This window comes from Ictidomys tridecemlineatus, chromosome 6 (genome assembly GCF_052094955.1).
Source record: "Ictidomys tridecemlineatus isolate mIctTri1 chromosome 6, mIctTri1.hap1, whole genome shotgun sequence".
NCBI classification, from domain to species: domain Eukaryota; kingdom Metazoa; phylum Chordata; class Mammalia; order Rodentia; family Sciuridae; genus Ictidomys; species Ictidomys tridecemlineatus.
The window spans coordinates 110,174,856-110,187,051 of record NC_135482.1 but is presented as its reverse complement, the minus strand read 5'-3'; the positions used below and the strand labels follow the sequence as shown (position 1 = coordinate 110,187,051).

Sequence of the window (12,196 nt, the reverse complement as noted above, 5' to 3'; positions counted from 1 at the left end):
TCATAAGAATTTTCTAAAGGGTAATGGGTGATATATATGATGCTGGTTAAGTCCCTCAGAAATTAGTTGTACTATACTGTATGCCTTAATTAATTGCATATGCTGTGCTAGGCACCCTGTTTGATGGAGTATACAAACATTGAATAAAACATAGGCCCTTTTAAGCTCAGACGTAGTTGAAGAGAATAACTGTGTGCAATGTTGCATCCACCAACATGTGGGTATGTTCAAAGTGCAATGAGAAGGCAGAAGAAAGGAATAATTAATTTATATACAATAGAAATATTGATTGAATTAGGAACACAGCAGCTTTTCAGAGTTAGAAGTGGTGTATAACTTTGTCATTGAACTGCTGGTATTAGAATGACAAAATAGGAACATACCTGTAATCCTGTTTTTTCAGGAGGCTCAGGTAGGATTCAGAACTCTATGCAACTCAGGGCAACTTAGCCAGATCCCATCATGAAATTAAAAGGGACAGGATAGGGATGTAGCTCAGGGCCAGAGTACTTGCTATCATGTTCAAAGTGCCTGGATTTCTTTCCTAATACTACAGCAACAACAACAAAAATTAGTTAAAATTATTTTTATTTTTAATTGTTCTGTTTGGGTTTTAAAAAGTTAATTTTGAAGTTTATTTCACTTTTTATTTAATTTTTGAGATAGGATCTGTTACCTGAATTCTTGGGCTCAAGTGATCCTCCAAATGATCCTCATGCCTTCTATGGGTTTCTGTCTCTGTGCCTGACTGAAGCTCGTACACATTTTCTTGGTTTCTAAAATTATTTGGGTTTGGTTACTGTGTGCTAGGGATGAAATTCAGGGCCTTGTACATGCCAGGCAAGTACTCTGTTTTACTTTTGTATTGTATTTGGTGATGAGCCATCGCCTATTGAATAAGTCCCAGTGTTTTTAGCTGTCAGGTTCCTCTGTGGTCCTGTCCCAGCTGAGCTTTCGGTACTTCATATGCACATCTGCACTAATTAAACAGGTCGGCTTACTCTCCCAGCTTTTTCACAGTTCTATGCTTTTGCTGGTATTGTGTCTTCCACATGACCTTTGCCATCAAAATCTTCTTACTCTTTTCATACAGTATTTCCTGGGATGCAGTGGCGCAAGCCTGTAATCCCAGTGACTGGGGAGGCTGAGGAAAGAGGATTGCAAGTTCAAGGGCCACTTGGGCAACATAGTGAGGCCCTGTCTCCAAAGAAAAAGCAAAACAGGTTGGGGATGTGGTTTAATGGTAGAGTGTTCCTGGGTTCATTCCCCACTACCACAAATAAATAATCAAAACAACCATCCTGTCTTCTAGTCCAGTATAGTTGCTGGTTCCACTGTGAAGCTTTCTTTCATCCCTCATGTTCTTTCATCTCCACCAAAAGAACTCACTTTTCTCATCTGTAGTCTTACTGGCCTTTTGGACATAACATTATTTTCATACTGTATTAAGCAATAGGTTCTCTGAGAACAGGATCTTGCCTTGTTTCTTCTGCTGCCCTGCATTCATTACTGAAACAGAGTTATATGAATTATATTGAATACATGTGAACTTTTAGTTCTTAATTTTCAGAAAACCCCTCAAAGTACTGTCAAAAATTCTTACTCAGCATGGCCTACAAATAAATGCATTCAATCCATAAACTGTGCAGATATAAACAATGTATCTATTCCCAGAACTTCATGAAAGAAATATTTTCCAACCTGACATCTATTTTTACAATATTAACCATTCTTTGTATTGAATTTTCTCCTCTTTTTCTATGGCAATGTCTTTAGTTGTAAGCCTGATGAGGAGGAATACCCTGAAGTCATTGCAGAAGACAGCAATGTTATTTATATCCTGCCCAGTGATAATTCTGGACAGGTCAGTCCCCCAAAAGTCTCCAACTGTGACAACTTGGCAGTCAGAGAGCCCACCTGTCTTGCTGTCAGCTAGCCAGAGTTGGCACACAGAGAGCCTACCAGTGTCCCTAGAGCCTGAGTCCTGGCAGCAGATCTCAATGGATGCTGAAGAAGTCAAAAGTTTAGAGAGCAATGAGCTTGAGAGAGGAGAGAGAACAACTCTTGACATTGTGCATATAAAGGAAAAAGAGATACCCGAGGGCACTGAGGAGGCTGCCAGGGCTGCCTTGCCTGCCAGGGAGCTGCAAGAGGCATTCCCCAGAGCCCCTGCTCCCTGTTTGCACACACCACTGCCACTTTTTAGCTGGAGATGAGGGAACATGATACAGAAATGATTGCAGCTGAGAAAGCCTGCCCTGCACCATTGTTGTTTGTGGAACTTGATGAAGAAGAGGTGAAAGCAGCAGCCATGGAACCTACTGAAGCAGAGGAGGGGGTGCCCTCTGCCCTGCCAAGTGACAAGGAGATCTCTGTGAGGAGGCAGTCTTAGCAAGGAGTCCTCCTCCAATGGCTGGCTGTCATCTGAGGGCAAGTCTATGCAGCTGTTTGAAGGGGCACTGCTGTGGACATCCAGGCAGTGGCAATTGGAGTCTTGTGGCTTTGAAAAAGTATTAGCTGCTGCTTCAGGAGAGAAAGAAGAGGGTCTAAGGTTGAGCTGTCCTTGCTGGAATTTGAACTGGAAGCTACCAGTGGGGCATTTGTGGAACCCTCTGGGAGGATTGGGGGTGTCCACTTAACAGGGCAGCAGTGGGATCCACATATTAGGGCTGGACATAGAGGGCATTCATCTTGGTCTGATTGTCAATTCCAAGGACCTAGGCTCATGCTAGATTCAGACTCTTAATGAGTAAAATATTCCCTATAGAACAGGGTTTCTCTGCCTTGTGCTATGGACATTTTGAGAATTCCTTGTTGTAGTTCTGTGCATGGTAGGATGGTCAGCAACACCTCAACCCCCACCCACCAGATGCCAGGAGCACTGATTCCTGGTGAGGACACCCAGAGTGTCTCTAACATTGCCAAATGTCCATTGTAGGTAAAATCAGCTTCCTTTGAGGGCTATGGCTTTAGAGGGAGAGGGTTTATTTAGAAAACTCTGGGGTAGAAATTTCCAGTGCAGAGGGCTTAGCTGTGAGCTCTGCAGTTGTGGGCTTGTCGGCCATCAATCCACTTGGAGCTTCCTCTTTCCTGATGGCCATGATGTTTCAGAGCTGCTCCCTTTTGGCTCTTCACCCCCTCCCTCATACTGTAGTTTGAGCATCCCACCACCTCCTAGGTATCACACTGCTGCTGTTTTCTCCCACACCTCTTTCATCCCATTTCCAAGGAAAGGGCACCTCTGGGGTCCCTGCTACCTCTGACAAGCCCCTGAAATGCCCTAAAGCTCCTTCTTGGAGAGGTGCTACCTTTAGGAACTTTTGAAAAAATATCTAGAAGATAACATCACAGACCTAGGGTTCCGTAACTTGCAAATGCAATGCATTAACTGGCTACTGGAGGATCGCTATTTGGTCAGTGATCATTCTCTTCCCTATGGTAACTTGCCAGCAGCACTCCTGATAACAAAAATTCTCTGTATTCCCCTAGGTTGCTATATTTCCCCCCAATATCTGAATTCGGTCTTAGCAGTGATCATACAGCTCCACTGTAGGTCTCTTGTGATGTGAGGATTGTCACGCTTGGGCTTACAGAACCAATTGAGTTATTGAAATAAAATGATAAATATTTTATCAATTATAAATATCATTGAAATAAAAAGTTGGAAAAGGAAGCTTGACTTTCAAGACTTAGGCTAATGTCGAGGTTGTAGTTTGTTTGGCCTTCAGAGGTCAAGAACAGAGGCTTCTTCACCTGAATTCCTCACAAGCCAAGTGCCAGGGAAAGAAGGACCCAAAGCAGTGGGTGCCAATTGAGAATCAGTATCATTTTCAGGTTGATTAGTGTACAACTATGTCCTCTTATGCCTGAGGGCCACAGTGTCACTCCGCAAGGTACACATGCTGATAAGAACTCATCTCAGATTTATCTTAGTCTTTTCCCCCACATCCTTGTCAACACTTATTATTGTTTGTATTATTAATAACTGCCATTCTGGTGAAGTGAGATGAAATCAGAGTATTTTTAATTTGCATTTCTTTTAATAGCAAGAGATATTGAACATTTTTTCATATATTTGTTGACTGATTGTATATCGCCTTCTGAAAAGTGTCTGTTCAGTTCCTTGGCCCATTTATTAATTGGGTTATTTGTTTTTTTTTCAGTTCTTTATATACCCTAGAGATCATTGCTTTGTCTGATGTGCAAGTGGTAAAAATTTCCTCCCCAGCTATAGGCTCTCTTTATCTCACTGATTGTTTCTTTTGCTGAGAAGAAGCTTTTTAGTTTGAATATATCCCATTTATTATTCTTGATTTTGATTCTTGTGCTATAGGTGTCTTATTAAGGAAGTAGGAGCCCAATCTGATATGATGGAGATTGGGGCCTACTTTTTCTTCTATTGGAAGCAGGGTCTCAGGTTTAATTCCTAGGTTCTTGGTCCACTTTGAGTTGAGTTTTGTGCATCATGAGAGATAGGGGTTTAATTTCATTTTGTTGCATATGGATTTCTAGTTTTTCCAGCACCATTTATTGAGAAGCCTATCTTTTCTCCAGTGTGTGTTTTTGGCTCATACATAAGATAACTGTAATTATGTGAGTTAATCTCTGTGTCCCCTATTCTGTATCATTGGTCTACCAGTCTATTTTGGTGCCAATACCATGCTGTTTTTGTTGCTATTGCTCTGTAGTATAGTTTAAGGTCTGGTATAGTAATGCCACCTGCTTTGCTCTTCTTGTTAAGGATTGCTTTAGCTACTCTGGATCTCTTTTATTTTTCCAGATGAATTTTATGACTGCCTTTTCTATTTCTATGAGGAATGTCATTGGGATTTTGATTGGAATTGCATTAAACCTGAATAGTGTTTTTCATAGTATGGTCATTTTGACAGTATTAATTCTGCCTATCCAAGAACAAGGGAGATCTTTCCATCTTCTTTAATTTCTTTCTTTAGTGTTCTGTAGTCTTCATTGTAGAGGTCTTTCACCTATTTTGTTAGGTTGATTCCCAACTCATACATGGCTGGTGGGACTGCAAAATGGTACAGCCAATATGGAAAGCCATATAGAGATTCCTTGGAAAACTTGGAATGGAACCACCATTTGACCCAGCTATTCTATTCCTTGATCTATACCCAAAAGATTTAGAAACAGCATACTACAGGGACACAGCCACATCAATGTTTACAGCAACACAGTTCACAATAGCTAAACTGTGGGACCAACCTAGATGCCCATCAGTAGATGAATGGATAAAGAAAATGTAGTGTATATATACACACACATTACACACACACACACATATATATATATGTACCTTTTATATATACACACATACACACACACACATATATATATATACACACACAAAAAAATGGAATATTACTCAGCAATAAAAGAGACTAAAATGACATTTGTAGGTAAATGGATGGAGTTAGAGAATATGATGCTAAATGAAATTAGCCAGTCCCAAAACCAAATGCCGAATGTTTTCTCTGATAACATAAGAGGAGGCTGATGCATAGTGGGGTTGGGAGGGGAAGCATGGGAAGATTAGATGAATTCTAGATAGGACAAAGGGAAGGGAGGGGCAAGGGGTTTATAAAAGATGGTGGAATGAGATGGACATTTGTGAAAACACAAATGGTGTGAATATATTTTGTACACAACCAGAGAGATGAAAACTTGTGCTCTGTATGTGCAATATGAATTGTAATGCATTCTGCTTTCATATACAACAAATTAGAATAAAAGATAAAATTATAAATAAATATTTTAAACATTAAAAGATTTGTCTTAGTCAATATAAGATTACTTTTAAATCAGGAAATTTATAATAAAAATACTTTACTCTGATCACCAACCTGGTTTGTCTTTTTCCACCCTTTTTGTGGTACTGGAAAATAAGCCTAGGGGGATTTTACCATGCCTCCATCCCAGATTTTTTATTTTTTAAGACAGGGTCTTGCTAAGTTAGCAAGGCTGACCATAAACTTGCAATTTACTGCCTCAGTTTCCCAAGTAGCTGTGATTACAAGTATGCACCACCATACCTGGCTGGGATCTGATGTTTTAAATGTGTTTTCTTTTTGAAGTTTCTCTTATTTAAAATAAAATCTTTTTCCTGAAAGAAATACCTTTAGAAGTTGGTCAGGAAGAGATCCAATTGTGTTTGTGTATCTTCAGCTTTATCATGGACTGTGTCTTTGTTTTGTTTTTGCAGTGATAGAGATTGATCCCAGGGACAGGAGCATGCTAGCAAGTGCTCTTCTACGAGCTGCACCCCCAGCCCATGCACTGCGTGTCTATGTTCTGATTTTCAGGGTCCCATTTTGGGAGGTATGTTTGTGTTTTGTTGGACCTTGATTGATGTTGCTGGACGTCAGAGGACTGGAAAGTGAGATTAATTAAGATTATTTTTGTCCATGGACTCTCACAGTTGTTTGGGATCATTCTGTATTCTAGATGCTATTTTGTTTTATTGGTTTTATTTGAGGGAGCATTTACTGGCATGCTAAGCAAGGGCTCCACTACTGAGCTACAACTCCAGTCCTTTCTATTTTTTTTTTCTGAGATAGGATCTCACTTACCTGCCCAGGCTGGCCTCAAACTTGTGATTCTCCTGCTTCAGCCTTTCAAGTCACTGGGATTACAGGCAAGCACTCCTGCACCCTGCCTAACTCCTCCCTTTCCTCTCCATGAAGATTCAAACCAGGGCCTTGCACATGCTCCATGTAGAACTCTGTATTGCCAAAAGCCAGGGAAGGTTTCATGAGAAAAATACCAGAACTAAAGAATGTCAACTTATTTCTTTCTACTTACGTGCTAATTCTGAACTCTTATGATCATTATGAAGCAGTATAAAAGTGAGGACAACTTTCTGCATCCCACATCCTTTTAAAAACTGAAGTACTGTACCCACCCCCAGCCTGGGGAACACCAGGGAAGATGGGAGTGGAGATTATCCTCTGCCCCTGCCTGTGTAGCACAGGCTCACTAAACCTATGTGAGTGTATTACCTGCTTTCTACAAATTGTAAGAGCTTCTGTGGGATTAGCAGGGGAAGGATTGTAGCTGCTTCTCCCTAATTTTACCATATTGCGTAAATGTATTTTTTCCTGTTTCCATCCTATTTTTTATATAGGCAGGTGGTGGAATCCAGCTAGCTAAGATCTAGACAGGGTCTCTGGCCTAGGCTGTGAACAATAGTTCCTGCCCTCTAGAAAATATTCTAGATAGAAATGCCCTGGTGACCTGATTCATGCATTCCTAACTCAAAGTCATCCTGATTTCTCCTCTTGCCTGTGTTCTTGCCCCCATGTCACATCAAACGCAGCCCTGGGTTTGTAGTAGAAAACAGTAAAATCAGAGACACATTTGAACCACAGCTGCCATTAATTTTCTCAGTCTTTGTGCTAATTCCCTCAATACTATGAAACACTGCTGCCTTCTTGCTCTTTTCCCTAAAGGGGTGACACATGGACATTTGACTTTTCTAATTTTGAGAGCTGTTATAAAGAAAAGGTTTTATAGGTAAGAAACTTCATCCCTTCTGTTTCCTTTCTCTTAATTTGTCTTTTTTACACAAATTTCTGTTTTATGATATGGTTATATTTAGCAAGAGGGCCAGAGGCTATTGGCTCAGTAATAGGATCAGCTCTCTGCCCATAAACAAATCTTTACCCAGCAGATCTCATTTGAAGTCTCAGTAGTATACTTTGTGTCAGAACTGAGACCTGGCATTATGACTATCCTCCCAACTGTGAGATCCATGTATTTAGGAGGTGTATTTTTCAGATTAGAATGTCCTTTTCCTAAGGAAAAAAGCTACATGGATAGCCATAATTTTTGCAAATATTATTTGAGCCTTTGCAATATATCAGAGCTTCTTCCAGTGCCCTCGTGTACCTTCATGTGCCATCAATAGTTCTAATGGCTATTTCTATCTATTTACTTCCCACTTTATTGATTGTGGAAACCTTTTCAGAAATTATAACTTTTCTAAAGTCTACCACATAAAAAGCATGAAAATAATTTGAATTTTCTGACTCCATATTTAGTGCTTTTCCCAAATTCTCACTTTTTTTAATGCTGAAAAATAGTCTCAACAGGCTCTCAGCACATGGTTGTGTCAGTTGTTTATAGCAAAAGGGCAGACTAGGGCAGGAGGCCACATATGGCAGGATATGTCCTGTACTCTGCTCACCCCAATCTTTTTCTAATTTCTATAAAGGCACTGTATAGGCTCCTCTGAGAACCAAGTATGTCCCACCTTTGAAAAATAAGGAAGGCAGGGGCTGGGGCTGGGGCTCAGTGGTAAAGCACTTGCCTAGGATGGGTGAGGCACTGGGTTTGATTCTCAGCACCACATAAAAATAAATAAAGTTATAAAAAATGTCTTTTAAAAAGCAAGGAAGATAATGTCCAGGGGCTTCTAATAGTAGCTGATGTCTTCCCCTTAGATACTGTCTGAGAAGCTTTGTGGGTACAGGATAGTTATCACTGCTGGTAGTTTTTCATTAGCTTTCTTGGTCAATGAGTGTTTGTGCTTGTAATCATCACCAAGTACTGAGTACATGTGTCACCATTACACATTTTTTTCTCTTCCTCTTCTAGTTTTTGTCTTTTCTATTCTTTCTCTCCTGCTGAGGTCAAAAGCCAGTGGTGTAAATGTGGAGCAAGATGGGAAATACCTGTTGGCATTGCTTGGCCTTTCCACACTCAGATGTCATGATCAGTAGGATTGACCAGGCATTTCTTGCTCAGCTGACCCATGACTTTCCAATGTAAACTCTTCTCTTGCTATAAATAACAAAATGTCATCTCAATTCTTGCCTTGCTAATAACAGTCTGACTCTGCTGAAATTCAGTTATTGTGTTGTAGTTATCTTCTTTATCAAGAGGCTCCATGGAGAGTTGGAAATTGTAAATGTTCCTAAAGTATCAATAAATTCCATCTTCCCTTTTCTACATAAGACTATTTAGCCCCCACCTAGCTTGTGTGTTCCCTGGTTCACTTCAGCCAAAGTGGACCCATGAATAGGGTTCTCCCCTATTGATGTTTATTCCACAGGATCCAGACAGCAGTTTCATTGTAGCTCAGGTGGGAGTTGTTCTCAGGGATGTTGTAAGGCCTTGTCATAGTTGCAGAGTAGCAGCTGCTCAGATGATTTCACTTCCTAAGGGGACCTTTTATAGTGGTATTGCTCACCACAGTGGGTGTTCTTTGAAAGACTAGAAGAAACCATGTTCAATTTACACAAAACTTTTTTGACATTTTAAGGTTACTGATTTGCTGCCTCTTTCCCCAGGAAAAGGAATTTGAAGTACATCTTCCCCTGTGAAGAATCTGGATGGAGTTGTGCATTTCTTTCTTTTTTTTTAAATGCGTTTGTTTCTGATGATTTCCAGAAAGAGAATTGTATTATGCACATAAGCTGTTGACCAGCACCAAAGGAAAAGAAAGAATTGTTACAATAGCATTTTCCCTGCTATTGTAATCTTCCATTTCTTTTTTCTTTCAAATTTAAAATTCATCTTTCAAGAAGACTTTGGTTTGGGCAGCCTGCCCCTCAACCCCCTGTAGGAGGTCTCCCTATTGAAATGAGAAAAGGCTCTGTGCCTGGGTCCTATCTTGCCACAACTTGACTGCCTGTTGCTGGCCTGATGAAGGTTATTAGAAACATCACACCTTCACAGTCTCTCCAGATGTATTCATTGTCATAAACGTTGTACTCCAAGCCAGTTATTTGATTTATATCATTGTACTTTGAATCTACCTGATAGTAATTGTCAGGGATGATGGTATGCACCTAGTAGCAGCCTTTAAGCCACCTGTATATATATTTTAATTTCACAGTTTGGTGGTAATCCTTTCTTCTTTTGATACTTGGAGTTTCAGGCTATTAAAATTACAATAAACTCTTGAGGTACTTTAGATGCTCTTCTGCTTCAGTTTACATGTTTTATTACACTATCCTGTTTGTGTTTACCAACAGGACTACAAGATTATGTAATGTCTGGCAAAGTAAATAGGAAGTAAAGTAAAAGTATCTTGCTCAGCTTAGCCTATTACTGCTTCTTCCTCAAGTCAAGCATGCCCTTTAAACTTTAATGGTTAACAATTACTCGGAGACCTGTTTCAGGAAAATCTATAATCAGTTCATTTGATGGAAACAGTTTTGACTTAGATGATATGTTTTTATCCTCGTTTTCCTTGAAGCTGTTAAGTATTTGGAGGTATAAATTTGAATAAATAGAATATTTATGCAGCTCAATATGAGAGTTATAAAAGATGGTCTATGAAATCAGGTATTATGACACACTTAGTATAAATTTGGTTATGTCTTCTTTTAGAGCAATTAAGTGAAGGCAAGTTTTCCTAAATAGCATAAGAGCTAGCTGAGTTGATATTTGGAGTTTATTGTTATTTCTTGCCAATTTTGTTTCACACTTGGTAACATAGGAAATGTTATACAGGCCAATTGGAATATGTGGATTCTTCTGTAGGATCAAAACAGTCAAAGAGGAACCACTTGGTTTACCATGGGTCTGAAGTACTTTTGAACTTTTAAAACCATTTAATTAAAGTGGTTTCAATTATTTTCCAAGTTATTTTGTGTCTTATTCTGTTAAGAAAAAGTAGTTAATGTTTTCGATAGTTTATCAGAATTTGTCAGATTTTTCTGGTTTTATAAATAATTATGCTGATTTACTAGGAGGAGGTTGGGGGATTTGGGAACAATTGCTTTCAAGTAGAGATGGATTTGAAGCATATTTTGAAAATATCTTTAAGTTTTTGTAGGTTGATGAGATAATGCACACTTGACTGTTATGTGATCAAATTTTTATTGCTCTTCTGTTTATTTACTGGTGAGTTTAGATGAGTTTTCAACTCTAAATGAGGATAATACTACTCTTTCATAGGGATGTTTGTGGTCCAATAATTAGTGTCCAGCCAAATAGTAGTAGTTGTCATGTTAATATTTCAGTTTAGGAACTTACTGGTCATTCAGGGAATCCCTGAAAAGAGTAGATAGAGGTGCATGTGTTCACTCGGGTGTTTGTTGTGAGCTAGCCATTGGGCTGAACCCTTTAACTTCGATCTCATTCTCTGATTAGTCCTGTGAGATAGGCGCTGTTCTCTTCTTCTAGCTACACATGAGAAGATGAAATCACACAGGGGTTGCCATTGCTGTTAAGTGGGAAGTCAGGATCGAAAGCCAGACAGTCCAATTTGGAGCCTGTGTCCCTAACTCTCCCTATAGACTGCCTTACACCTGGGTATGCCCAGGCGTCTCTACATGGAGTTCAAGTTCAGTCCTGCTCAGGGTTGATTTTAAAAGCTGATTGACCAGTCCAGTCCTGAGGAAATCTCCCTGTCCCTGATTCCTTGGCTCCCTAGTGGGTGCAATCCCCAAAGTGTTCTTGTGTGGGTTTAGTCCCTCATTCACCCCTTATTTCGCTTACCATGGACATCCTTTGAACACACCAGTTGGTGTTCATGGTGGGCCATAGATCATGACCAAATGGACTGATGGTTTTAAAAATACTACATTCAATATAGGAGAAAAGGTGGATGGGTTCACTTCCTCTAGAAGGAGTAGATCTGGGGGCTAAGATGGGCAGGCCTCAGAGACCCGGTTAGTGGTTTTAGGAACTCTTAGTAGCATTTTGCTTACTTTCTATCCTTGGAGATATAATCCCAATCCCAGAGATAAAATCACTTTCTATAGTCAATTTATAAAAGATTCATTACCTTGCAAAGTAACTTTATGTTAAAACCTACTGATAGTTTCTAATCTGTGGCTTATGGTTAGGGTCAGATGTTGAACAACCTGTACCTGCTATTTAGAAAAAAGAAAAAATCCTGGAGGCTGGGGAGGGAGAGAATGAGTGTGTTATTGCTATCAGAGTTCACTTTTGGCTCTCCATATCCAGTTTGTGTGAGGCATGTTATTAGGATCTGAGGATCCTAATGTGTTTCTTCCAAAGCCAAATTAAGTAATTTTTATCAACCCACTGCTAATGTGTGAACTCCTTAGGAGTCCCAATTGCTTATTACTGCTTCTGTATCATTGTATGTAGTAGATGTTAAATGAATGTTGGTTAGATCAGTAAATGGAGACATTTTGTTAAATTAATGAAAGAGTATTAGTTTAGCTACTCTCTTATTTCCAATTTCTTATTGGACTTTCAA

At 39.6% G+C, this 12,196-nt stretch overlaps 1 long non-coding RNA gene and 1 pseudogene across 1 annotated transcript in view; both read left to right on the top strand.

The window, feature by feature from the left end:
* LOC144364989 (uncharacterized) overlaps positions 1-12,196 on the top strand; it is a 28,644-nt gene that overhangs the window by 2,632 nt on the left and 13,816 nt on the right. The window contains exon 2 of the long non-coding RNA XR_013423227.1: positions 6,221-6,336. This is a non-coding gene — a long non-coding RNA (uncharacterized LOC144364989). The remainder of the gene's footprint in view (positions 1-6,220; positions 6,337-12,196) is intronic.
* On the top strand, positions 1,748-2,896 carry LOC101969611 (bcl-2-like protein 13 pseudogene; annotated as a pseudogene).